Here is a 13,555-nt window from a genome sequence, read left to right on the forward strand (position 1 = left end):
AAAAAGGAAAAAATAGTGCATGACAGTACAGTGCATGGTGGGTAGCTGAAGACTCAGGCACAGACAAAGATATCCTGATTCAGAGATACGGAAAGACTTTCTAGAAAGGTTTCTAGAAGACATGATGTCTAAACCAGGGGAGAAAGGAGTTGAGTGGAGAGTATCTTAGGAAAAGAAAAGCATATGGGAACACCATGAGATGAATTCAAAGAATTTAGTGTTCTTCAGTATATTTAGAAGATGAGATTGAAATAGGAAGGGGCAAGAGATGAGGGGAAAGAGAGAGAGAATAAAAATGAGAGAGATAACAGCAGACTTCAGATGTGGTAGCAGTGGGCGATAAATCTTGTGAAGGACTTCTGACCTTTATTCTAAAGACAACAGGGGAACCACAGAATGAAAAGTTTTAGGCAAGATTTTTTTTTTTTTTTTTATTTAAGAAGATTATAAGCTTCATTTCAGAGACTGGATCAAAAAAGAGAAATTTGAAGGCAGAAAGATCACATGGGAAGCAACCTATTCCCGGCAAGAATTCTTGGTGACTTTAGGGTAGTGGCAATACAGATGCAGATTGGGCAGATGCAAGAATTATTTACCAGATGGAATAAATAGGTCTTGGTTGACTGAATGGGAAGTAAGGCTAGGGAAGAATTAAGAGTGGTGCTCAGGTTTCTAACTTGGACACCTGGGTATACTGGGGAACACTTAGGGAATAAAAGAGAGGGGGCACAGGCTTGGGGAATATGAAGAATACAGATTTACACAGTTTAATCTGAAGTAAGACTCTTTGTTTCTTTGTCAACCTGGTGAGGTGCATAGGGTGGGTGTTACCTGTCCAGTCAACTGAGCTGCATAAAGATGGATGGCCTGTTCACAGTCTGGGCAACAAAAACACAACCCCCTGTCCTCTCACTCCTCCTCCTGTTTTCCCTACTGTAACCTACCACCTTACCAAGAATTTGTGATGTCTGTAGAAAATGATCATAAAGCCAGAATTTTGTTCTTTAAAGTCGTCTGGTTTTCAGTTGTCTTTTTTCGCTCTTTGGTATTCACATATGTATTTTCCAAGTTTAACTTCTGAACTTTAAAGCCATTTTAGGTGCTTAAGAAGATAATTGTTCTTCAGGCAAAAAAGCTTTTTATATTTTATTATCTTTAATATTTTTAAATAGAAGAGGCCCTGACAAGTGTGGCTCAGGTGGTCGTACATCATCCCACAAATGGAATGGTCATTGGTTCTATTTCTGGTCAGGACACATGCCTGGGTTGCTGGTTCGATCCTGGTCAGGATGTGTATGAGAGGCAAAGGATCGATGTTTCTCACATTGACATTCCTCTCCCTCTCTTTTTCCCTCCTTTCTCCTCTTTCTGAAAAGAAAAAAAAAAGAAAATCTTTAAATAGGAGGAGTTGGGTCACCTCAAAAATCTCTTTGGAAGGAAGCTAAATATTAATAAAAATACTATAGTTCCTTAAAGGAATTAATATGCATTATATTCAGTCTATTTTCTAATGCTTAAAAGTTGTTGGTAACTTACCCTGGCTGGTGTGGCTCAGTGGGTTGGGCATTGCTCCATGGACCAAAATGTCACTGGTTTGATTCCAGGTCAGGGCACCTGCCTGGGTTGTGGGCTGGTCCCTGGTTGGGGGTGTGCAAGAGGTAACCAGTCAATGTTTCTCTCACACATAGATGTTTCTCTCATTCTCTTTCTCCCTTCCTTCCCTTCTCCCTAGAAATAAATAAAAATATTAAAAATAAAATAAAAGTTGTTAGTGACTCATACTTTTGCTTATAAATTTGTATGACCTTTATGGAGGGCAATGTGACAGACAGTATCTGAATTAACTTAGAAATTCCATTTGTAAGTTTTACATGCACATGAAAGCTCTGCTGAATGTATTTTGGCTACGTAAATTATGGGACTTCCAGCCCTGGCCGGGTAGTTCAGTTGGTTAGAGCGTTGTCCATATATGCCAGGGTTGTGGGTTCGATCTCCAGTCAGGGAATATGCAAGAATCAACCAGCGAATGCATAAATGGGTAGAGCAGCAAATCAATGTCCCTCTCTCTGTCTGTCTCTCCTCTCTCCCTCTCTCCTTTCCTGTGTTTCTCTAAATACCAATCAATAAAAAAAAATCATGAGGCTTCCATAAAAAAGAATACTGTCAGCTCCCAAAAGAATTCTATTGTACAAAGATAGAAGGGCATCCAAGCTCTTAATAAGTGAAGAAGAAGACAAGGTGCAGACCTGTGTATAATATACTCTATGTAACTAACTCTGTTTGGAACAATACCCAACAAACTGTGACAGAGGTTCCTTTTGGGGAAGGACACTGGATGGCTGGAGCGCAAGACTGGGAGGGAGATGTAAGTTTTCCCTGTATTACCTGCTGTACCTTGTGGATTTTAAATCATTTGCAGAATTACCCATAAAAATACTGTGGCTCCGGGCGCTGACTTACGTGCAGCATGAGTAGAAGAGTGGAGTCTTTGAGTACAAGTTCTAGGTGCAGCATTTGTAACCTTGAAGCAGTTATAACATAGCAAACTGTTTTGTTTGTTTTTTGGTCTGTGGCAATTAGGCACACAGTTGTAAAAGGTTTACCTGAAATGATGATGATTAATTTACTTTTTAAAATGTAAGTGGAGTGCCTATTTCTAAGTGCAGCTAGAGGAATGGCCATGAAAATGGAAGCGGGAAATTGCTCTAACAACCCCTGGGGTCAGTCACCCAGGGAGAACAAGATTTCTCCAGTTTGTTGGGAGATATTTAAAAAAAAAAACATCAGGTTAGAGAAGAAAGCAAATTTACTTTGCTCGTTCTTTCTCCTTCCAGTTAGTTACATAGAGTATAAAAGCAGTTACAGTATAACTGCTTTTCATTGTGCCTTGCCCTGACTCATCCAATTGCCCAGTGATTCCCAATTACATTTCTTCTTATCCGTCACTCCAAATTCCTATTTGCTTAGTGTAATTGCCTGAAGACCCTCCTATTCGGAGGCACACATTTTTAGGTTAGCATCTAAAGGACATTCCCGGAATATTGTGTGGCAGTTTTCTCTATAGCACGTCTGGTGTGGTACCATTGATGTTCTCCATCTGTCTTACATTTGGTAGACCCTTTATTGAGAGAGCATCTCGTATGCTTTTGTGATCTTCAGAACATACACTGTGCCATGCTGTTGTACTGCATGGTGCTGATAATAAGAAGGGACACTGTGACTGCACCTGTGTATTTCCTACCTTTCATGCTCTGGGTGCGAGGAGCAAAGGAGAATGCTGAGCTTTGTAGCCTTCCGAGCTAAATGGGCTGGGACTTTCTGTAAAACATAGATAATAGGATCTTGGACAAAATTACCAGGAAGGAAGGTTTGTCATCCACTCCTTGCCTCTATAAGAAGAGGAAGACTTTTCTTTGAGGTTGAGCCTTCTTCCTTGGCTGTCCGTACTATTTCTTTCCCTGCCCCCAACCCCCAACAGTCTCTGAAGTCATTTTAATTCTATCTTGTATCTTCACTGTGTCTCTTTATTGACTCCTCTCATCTACAAAGAAGGTCCAGGCTTTCTCAACATAAAATAAACTTTCTTTCAACTTTCCTATTAAACATTGTGTAAAAGACTCTGGTGCTGGTATTAGGCAGAACCCGTTCTTCCTTTGTAAACATGTAATAATAATTGTATATGTCACACAGTCACGAATATTACTTTAGCTCAAGCACATAAAGCATTTAGCAGAGCCTTGGGCATATGTGAAAGGCAACATTGATGTTGGCTTTTGCTTTATATTGTTGATTCGTGGCTCTTGTTTTTAATATTGTTTCTTTTGAGGGTATCTTACACTAGCTGTCTGCTCTGTTGGTAACCTGCTTCCTGAACCTCTTTCCATCTGTTTGTTCATCATGGACGCAAATTGCTGTCCTCCTCTCTTTCTTTGAAGTATGAAGCACATCTTCTCAGTTTTTCTTTGAAAGGTCCTACTTTTGTAATGCAAACTTAAAAAAAAAACTTCACCTGAGGATATGCTTGCTGATTTTAGAGAGACTAGGGGAGAGAGAGAATGGTGAGAAAGATTGATCCGCTGCCTCCTGCATACACTCTGACAGAGGATTGAACCCGCAGCCGCGGCGTGTGCCCTGACCAGAAATAGAACCCTCAGCCTTTTGGTGTATGGGACGATGTTCCAACCCACTGAGCCCCACCCGGCCAGGGCGCAAACTTTTTGTTAAGGAGAGAAACTTTCTCCCTTCTCCGCTTCCGGTATCACGCCTCGATCCTGATTAGTAACTGTGGCTCCCTTATCTTCCCTGTTCTCTGCTGCCCGGTGACTTCCTGGCTTCACCATATGTTAACACGGAGGTCCTCAGAATTTTCCTGCAGTCTGAAATCTCTGCGTTTCTACCCGCCATGGGATTCCGTCATCACTTCTCAAATCCTTTGTCATCTTTCAAGGACTTTCCTAAATTCCATATTCTTCATTCACGCTTCCCAAATACCTGCACACAGAAGGGGCTTCTTTTACCGAGTACCAAGCATGTTTTTGTGCCATACTGATAGCTATGGACTATTACTTTAGCTCAAGCACATAAAGCTTTTTTAAAAAGATTTTTTTATTTATCTTTAGAGGGGAAGGGAAGGAGAGAGGGAGAGAAATATCGATGTATGGTCGCCTCTGGTGCATCCCCAGGAACTGGCCTGCAACCCAGGCATGTGCCCTGACTGGGAATCAAACTGTGATTGGCTGGTTCACAGGCCCGAGCTCAATGCACTGAGCTACACCAGCCAGGGCTTTTTTTTTTTTTTTTTTGTAAACATAAGTTCTTACCCTTTGATGTTGATATTTCAGAAACCATTTTTATTTATCTATTTGTTTATTTTAGAATAATATGATATGCCAGTCAAGGTATTTTTAAATGTATGAATGGATGAATGAATAAGGCTATTCTTGGAGATGTCAATATTTTAAAGGAAGAGTGGATAAACTGAGAGAGTATTTCCTGCTTATGAGTTCTGAAGCCTCGATCCCACACTCGTCTTACTTTGGTAACATCAGTGGGAGGGAGAATGTGATACACATTAAGATCAACTTAAAGTGAAAAATGGAATGCTGTCCAAATTGTCCTTTAAATGTCCTTTACATTGCTTAGAAAGTATAGTACATGAAGATTTGATCTCTGCTTTTTTTCTGTGTCAGAACTTTCTTTAGTGAGTCCCAGATTAAACTGGAATGTTGTAATCCTATAGTGCCCTCATTGATGTGATGCCCAGACTAAGACATGCCATGTGCCTGCAGCATCTGAGAGCAGCCAGGGAGCAGGAGATCCTGTCTCTCACTCACTCGCCCTTATGCCTGCTTCCAGCCAGCCACCTGCCTACACAGACCACACAGTGGTACTCCATGTGTGGCCCAGGGGCTCTTGAGAGTGTGTGAGACCCTTATAGAGGGTCCTCAAAATCATGTTCATACCAATACTAAGACATCACTTGCTCCTTTTTACTCATTGTCTCATAAGTGCCCAGTGGCGCTGTCCTGGGGTTACATGATCAGTCCACAGTTCCGAATGCATATCTGTGTGAGGATGTTATTTTTTTAAAACTGTTTTATTGATGATGCTATTACAGTTGTTCTAATTACCCCCTTCATTCCCCTTGGCAGAAGTCCCTCCATCAGGATGTTATTTTTAATATACTTTGACCAAAGCTACTTGTTGCAGTGATTATCAACCATCTTCATCATATGGCACACATAAATGAATTACTTAAATTCTGGCCTCAGGCTCACCGAAACATATTATACTTTTTGCCAGTCTGACAGAGAAAAGAGGTATAATTTTGATTCACTCACATCAGACAGTTATTGTTGTGTTGGTTGGTGTCATTTTTTAAGTTTGCCAATCTATTGCTTCTCAGCCTTTTGGCTAAGATCATATGTATTTGGCAGTCCAAGGAGAAAGCGGTCGGTGCCCCTGACTGAACAGGCACTGCACGTTTTAAAGATCCCTGTGGCACACCAGTTGAAAATCTCTGTCTTATTGCCGCAGATTGAATGCAGAAGCATCGAATCTTAAGCCAGTTCTCTTAAGACAGATATTAAAGGGATTTATAAAATATGTGACAATGCTAGTATCAAAGACTTTAAGTTTTTTCACAAATGATGTATATTATTTATGTTAACATATTGTTATGTTTAAAGAAACTAATGAGTCAGTATTTTTAATAAGGTCCCCATTTTAGTTTTTAATATGTTGATAGTATATAAAGGAAAAATGTTTGGTTGTCTTTGGTAGTTTTTTTATGAATATGAAGGGTGCTAAGCCTCAAAAGTTAGAAAATTGTTGTTTTTGAGCATAATATACTTCTGAACATGGAATGGCAGTGACATTGACTGAACTTCATTTTCTTTTCCTTTTCACTTTTCCTCTTCCAGCCCGCTTATTCTTTTAGCAAATATTTTGATTTTGTTCAAGTTAAGAATTGATTTATGTCCCCACCAAATTTTAAAAAGTAAAATCTGGTTGCAGTGTTCTCTTTGTTGTGTTTCACTGAGAAAATAAAAGGAGTAATCTCCATTGTATGTATAAATGTTATTAGGAAGGGCATACATAAAATTGTCTCAGAGTTATCTGAAATCCCCAAAACTCCAGTGCAGGAGTACTTTCAGCGAGGGAAGGATATACTTCTTGTGTAAGTACTGCCGGAGGATTAGTCTTTGGACATTTCTTTGTACTTCCCACCTATGCCCCAGGAGTACATTTGCATGTAAAAATTTTTAAAAGATTTTATTTATTTATTTTTAGAGCAAGGGGAAGGGAAGCAGAAGGAGAGGGAGAGAAACATTGATGTGGGAGAGAAACATTGGTCAGCTGAGGACTGGGCTGGCAACCCAGACAAGTGCCCTGACTGGGAATTGACCCGTTGATTTTTTGCTTTGTGGGACATTGCTCAACCAGGTGAGCTACACGGGTCAGGGCTAGATGTGAAATCTGATTCTGTTTTAGAGTGAGGCAAATTGTGATCAACACTGAGCCTGAGACCAACACTGTTTCCCATCTTTATCCTTTGCTTTGCCTTTCCTCAAATAACAACAATAATTAAAAAACAAAACCTCCCACATAAAAAAAGTACCCAGTCAATAAAGACTGTCACTATAGTTGCAGAAACAGCATAATCTCCACTGTCAACTACCACTACAGTGATAATCTGCTGTTCCAGGTGGTAGAAGACAGCACCTTGGCTGTAGTCCTACTTAGACTGGGCTATTGAGATAAGATAAGGGGGCTGTAGGAGGAAAGTTTCCAAGTTCTAGTTAATCACACTGGTTTCCTCTTTATACCCTTGGAGCGAAAATCATATACATGGATTCCTGGAGTTCTATTTTAAGAGTGTTCGTTTTGTTGCTCATTCAAGAATCATTTAGTCGGGCCCTGGGGCAACAAAAATGACTGGGCCTGTGGAAGCTGGAGTCTAGTAGGGGAACATAGACCCACTAAAGTCATTTGAAGTATGGGAGGAACTAGGTGGAAAGTATTTTTCTATGGAAAAAACAAAACATTAAAGTTAAGTTTCCAGGCCACCAACCAAAAGCTAATTTCACCTTTGATATTACTCGTAGTAAGTTAAACTTTATTGGATCTTAATAACTCCCAGATAGAGTTCTTTTTTAAAAAAAAATAGTTTTGTTTTTCTTGCATTTTTTTAATCTTTAGAGGGGAAGGGAGAGAGAGAAGGAGAGAAATATCAATGTATGGTTGCCTCTCATGAGTCCTCTGCTGGGAAGTGGCCTGCAACCCAGGCATGTGCCCTGACTGGGAATCGAACCGCGATCATGTGGTTCACAGGCCTGCGCTCAATCCACTGAGCTACACCAGCCAGGGCAGTTTTTCTTGTATTTTTAAAATCCCCTTTATACCTTCTTCCACCTCTATTCACAACCCTCCTCACCCCGCTGCAATCACCACACTGTTGCCTGTGTCCAAGAGTTCTTTTTTTTCTCCATCTCCCTCTCCCAACCCTCCCCACCCCGACCCCGAACAATTTCTCCCCAGAGCTGTCAGCCCCAGGGAAAATCTAAGCCTTTAATTTATCTATTCCTTTCAACACCCCAATGAGGTGCTATTATTATCTCCATTTTTATTTATTTATTTTTTAAATTTTATTTGTTTATTTATTTATCTTTAGAGGGGAAGGAGAGAGGGAGAGAGACATCAATGTATGGTTGCCTTTCACGTGTCCCCTGCTGGGAGCTGGCCTGCAGGGAACTGGCCTGCAACCCAGGCATGTGCCCTGACTGGGTATTGAACCGTGATCCTCTGGTTCGCAGGCCTGTGCTCAATCCACTGAGCTACACCAGCCAGGGCTATTATCTCCATTTTTAATAGAGGAGCAAACAGGCAATGAAGAAATTTGCCAGGATAGTCCCGACAGAGTCATCCATGTAGCTTTAAAAAAGAAGGGAGTGACTGAGCACAGCTTGCTTAATTGGTGTATCTGGCCTCTATAAGAACTTCCAAACCTGTACAGAAATTTTGTAAGTGTTTATTTGAGTCAAAACTGATGACGATTGCCAAGAAGCAAGATCTCAAATTCTCCCAAGAGTGACAGTTTTGCGGTTTGCATTGTGCTTTTGGAGTTCAGGAGAGAACTAAGGGAGGTGGGGCCAAGGTGGGAGCAAGGCAGAACTGGATTCCAGGATAGTTAACGGGATGATGCGCTCTCTCTTTTTTTTTTAAATAATTTTTTTGTTTAATTCTTGTTCAAGTACAGCTTTCTGTCTTATATTCCCAACCCTGCCCGCCCCCCGCCCCATGCTCCCCACCTCCCTCCCATTTCCGCCCCCCCACCCTTAGTTATTGTCCATGTGTCCTTTATACGTGTTCATGTGAGTCCATCCCCTTTTCCCCTATGATTCTCTCCCCTCTCCCCTCTGGACCCTGTCAGCCTGTTCTGTAATTGAGTGTCATTGGTTGTATTTTGCTTGCTTGTTTGTTTTGTTTAGATCCCTGTTAATGGTGAGATCAGATGGTATTTGTCTTTCACCGCCTGGCTTATTTGGATGATGTGCTCTCTTGAGGGTGGCTGCTTCTTTCTAGAGGGCCCGTAAAGAGAGGATTACTCTGACATTTCAAAGGCGCTGTTAGCTAACCTAGATGCCCCCAAACAATGGACAGGGCTGCAGGAAGCACCATGATAAACCTTTGACTAAAACCTTATATGCCTGGGGTGTGACTGTCTACCAGGATCAGATCACCTTGTGAGGTTACTTTCCTTAGAACTCCTTTTTGTCCACAGTCTCTAAATTTGGGAACTTCTTTGGACTTTCTAATAGTTTATTGGTACACATGAAGTTTAATGATACCAATTTTATTATCTGCTTCCTCCATTTTAGTCTATATTTCTTCAAAGCTTGCCTTATTCGCTCTAGAATTCCCAGTGTACAGCATGGAGTGCTATCCCAAAATATTTATTGAAGGAATTCATGATATGAGTGATCTGTGGACATGGACAACAAGGTGGGGATTGACGGGATTGACTATGGAAGTGGGGGGCAGGCTGGGCACGGAGGGGCGAAGGGGAAAATAATTGGAACCACTGTAAAACATAAAAATTAAAAAAATACAGAATAAAAAGCTATTTGAGGACATACTAACTCCCCTGGGGAACATTTCTTGGTGCTTTGCAAAAATTGGGTATTGAATAAATTGTTAGAGAATGAATATGTAAACCTGTTAGTGTTTTTGAATAATGGACAGGGTTTGCTGTTCTAAAAGATTGTGTCATTTCCTGTTATAATAAACATATTTTGAGTTTAGTTTATTCTAAATTCTGTGACTCTGGATTTTTCAAGTTTGTATGTTTTTAATGTTTTACCAATTCAGTGAGTGTCTTAACACATAGAAAATTGCTGGCTGTACAGAAGGGATAAGAGGGCAGAGTGATTTAAGCTGAGTGTGTGGGAAGTTTTCCTTGTGTTTAAAATGCACAGAAACCAACCAATCAGTATCTGCGTCCCTCCCTTCCTCCATTTTGCTTAACAAGAGCTGGACTCTGATTATATTGCTAACCTATAAAAGGCCTTTCAAAGTTACTGAGAAGACTTTAAAACACGGTATTAGACTTCTCAATTTGCTGAATTTTTGAACATAGAGTTGAAACCGGATAAGCCGGTGTTTGTGCTGCCTGCCACCTACCAGGCTCAATAAGCAGAGACCGGGATTAAACCTTTATGGACACTGTATTCAGATGGCCGGCAATCTGAGAAGAAATGGGTTTGTACTCTAACAGATTGTTTTTAACTCTATTTTTTTTACAAACAAAACCTGTATTTATTCATATATGTGAATATTAGAACCACAACTTCGGCTTGTGCATAGACGCAGACCTGCTTTTGTCAGTACAGCAGGCCATTAAAGGCTGTAAGGAGCACTTTGTTTTTGGTTTTTTATATATATATGTATATATATAAAAATATATATACATATATATTTAAATTTAATTCTTGTTCAAGTACAGTTTTCTGTCTTATATTCCCAGCCCTGCCCCCTCCCCAGTGCTCCCCACCTCCCTCCCATTTCCGTTCCCCACCTTAGTTATTGTCCATGTGTTCTTTATACTTGTTCATGTGAGTCTGTTTAAAATGGCCCTTTTTATGAGGAGAACAAAGTGTAGGTAAGGGGTTTGGAATTCGGGGAAAAGTTAATTGGATTAAATAACTGCAGCCTTCTCGCCCTGGGTGGTGGTCATCTCACTGTGGAGCAGAGTGGGTCAGATACCATCCTGAATTGCTTTCAGTCCTGAGGCACAGAGGTGGGACTGCTTATGGTCTCCTGGACTCAGGGTGGGTCATACCTTCAGTTCCTGGAACCATTGCTTGTGCATAAATTGATTACCAAACTTATTAGCTATTACTTAAATTAAATTTTTTTTCAACATTGGAGCCCCTCAACAGAGTTGTTAAATTCTTTGGAATATCCTGCCAGGTTTCAGGTGGGACAAACAGTGAGAAGTTTTAGAGTCCTTACTCAGAAAGCCACAATTTCTTGTGGGATTAATTCAGAAGTTATGTTGTCTTTTAGAAACTTCCACTTATCAATTAAAGAATACAGTCCTCTCTTTATAAAATCTCCTTCTAACGATAAACAACATAGCAGACAGACAAGAAAAAGAAACGCAGGAGTGCAGTGAACCGAGTCCTCCCCCAGGAGACACAGCACCCATTGCTCCTCTGGAATTCCATCGCAGGCTGGCACCTGAGGCAACTGACCTCCTGAGGGGGAAGAAAACCCAAACCAACCTCCCTTGAGGGAAAAACCGCTCAGGCACTCAGATAAAGGCATTTGACCTTCACCAAAAAGGGAGAGAGGTCTGACCTAAGAGAGCTTTACCGTCAAGGAGACTGCAGTGAGCAGGAGAGGTTTGTAGGCACCATACTTGCTCCCAGGTGATGCTGGATCATGAAGGTGGGGCCACTTTAGATCCATAACACCAGATATGATAACTTAATAAAAATAAAAGGCCTTTCAAAGTGGGAGGCAACAAGCATTTATCTGAGAGCAATAAGAATAGCCATTCAGGAAAACTACTTTGAAAGGTCTTTTATTTTTAGGTGAACAATACGCAGTTCTATTCAGTAGTGAACCGTTATGTTTAGTTCTGGTGCATATTGAACAATGAGTAACACTGAAGTATATAAAGGATTCCATAAGTGACGTCATTTGTAATTGTAGGGGAGGAAAACTATTCACCTAGGTTTGGTAGCCGGGTCTTAGAAATAAACTGACAGGACCAGCAGACTAACAGGAGAAAAGATATACAAATGTATTCATTTTAAATATTATGCACACAGGGGCATAAGAGGAAAACAAAACTAATTACTCTCCCCTAAAGAATGAGATTTGAGGACTGACATGCTATTTTAATAAGGGTAAGGGGGTGGGGGCTGAAGGGAATTAATGATTTTTAAAAGGCGAGTGGGGCCTTGTCTGATTGTGACTTAAGGTGTCCTCCCTTGTGAGAGGAGTCAATCCCTTGGCTGCTGAAACTCCCAGGGACACAATTTGTGACCATTGAGTTCCTTTTGGAAGATCTGTCTTTGGACAGATAAGGGAAGTTCAGAGACAGCCTCTCTGCATTTGCTGTTTTTCAAGTACCTACAGATCAGAATAATCAATATACCCAATATTAGGATGTGTTGTATTTTAGGGTGGCATGTTCTGAGCTCCTTCCTAATTGTCTGGGAACCTGTGGGCAGTGTGAGTATGAGCTTCTCCAGCTGAATTTTAACACGTGTTCTAGCCCAGTGCATTGCCTTCAGTTGTAGGGTGAAAGTAGGTGTAGGAGTGAGGTGGGGCTAGCACTAATGCAGGGTGTGAAAAAGCGCCCTTGCAGATGCTGGCTCACTGCCCCTCCGCCACTGCTGTGATCCGGATGTTTGTGTTGTGAGTGAAAAGGGGCTCTGTGGTAAAACTGACAAGTCCAGTGATAGGAAAACACTTCACAGGGTGATCCGATCCTAAATTCCTAACTGGACAGGTCATGGTAGGTAGTCACAACACACACAATGATCTTTTAAAAAAGAAAAGAAGAAAAGATTTTATTTATTTATTTTTAAAGAAGGAGAAGGGAAGGAGAAAGAGAGGGAGAGAAATATCAATGTGTGGTTGCCTCTCTCGTGCCTCGTACTTGGTACCTGGCCAACAGCCCAGGTATGTACCTTGACTAGGAATCAAGCTGGCAAGACTTTGGTTCACAGCCCCAAGTTCAATCCGCTGAGCTATACCAGCCAGGGCATAAGAGGTTTATCTTTACCTTAAGCAAGCCCTGTCCATTTTTACTGTGCATCTAGATTAAAATACCTGTAACTGTCAGAGTAGTCCTTTTTTTTTTCCAGACTCCTCAAGAAAGCACACGAGTCCTATAATCCAGTCTTTTCTTTGCTTTCTCCCACCTTCAAGTTATCCAACTTTCTTTTTAATTTCCAATGCATAAAAGAAGCTGCAAAACTCTCAATCTTGGGAGCGATAGAGATCTTGCTTCGTGGCAATTGTCAGTTTTGACTCAAATATACTTTAAAGAAGCTGAAAATTTAGCTTTTTAGGAAATTGATTTTGAGAGAGAGAAAGGGAAACATCAGTTTGTTGTTCCACTTATTTATGTATTCATTGGTTGCTTCTTGTATGTGCCCTGACTGGAGATCGAACCCACAACCTTGGTGTATCAAGATGATGCTCTGCCAACTGAGTTACAGCCAAAGTTCAAATATACTCTCATAAAAAATTTTGCAGGTTTAGATGTTATTTTTCATTGACTGGACAAAGTTATATCCACATTAATATTTTTATGCCATATAGAGCTAAAATATCTTCATATTAGGAGGGTAAGCTTATCAGTTGGTTGGTTAGGTTCTGTTGAGGATACAGCATTTTTTGATTCTAGACTTACACCACAGCTTACAGAAGAGTTGGGCTTATCACATGAGTTTTGTAGAATGGGTGAGAGAAATGAGTACTAAAGTCCCACTGGGATTTAGGGATAGTTATAGGCTGTGCAATATGAAGCATCACA

The 13,555-nt window shown here is 40.8% G+C and overlaps 1 protein-coding gene across 6 annotated transcripts in view; it reads left to right on the forward strand.

Moving 5' to 3' along the window:
• Positions 1 to 13,555, forward strand: part of TRPM6 (transient receptor potential cation channel subfamily M member 6) — a 150,696-nt gene that overhangs the window by 36,819 nt on the left and 100,322 nt on the right. The gene's annotated exons all lie outside the window — the stretch shown is intronic.

This window comes from Sturnira hondurensis, unplaced genomic scaffold, assembly GCF_014824575.4.
Source record: "Sturnira hondurensis isolate 20B ecotype Veracruz unplaced genomic scaffold, ASM1482457v3 Scaffold0020642, whole genome shotgun sequence".
NCBI lineage: Eukaryota > Metazoa > Chordata > Mammalia > Chiroptera > Phyllostomidae > Sturnira > Sturnira hondurensis.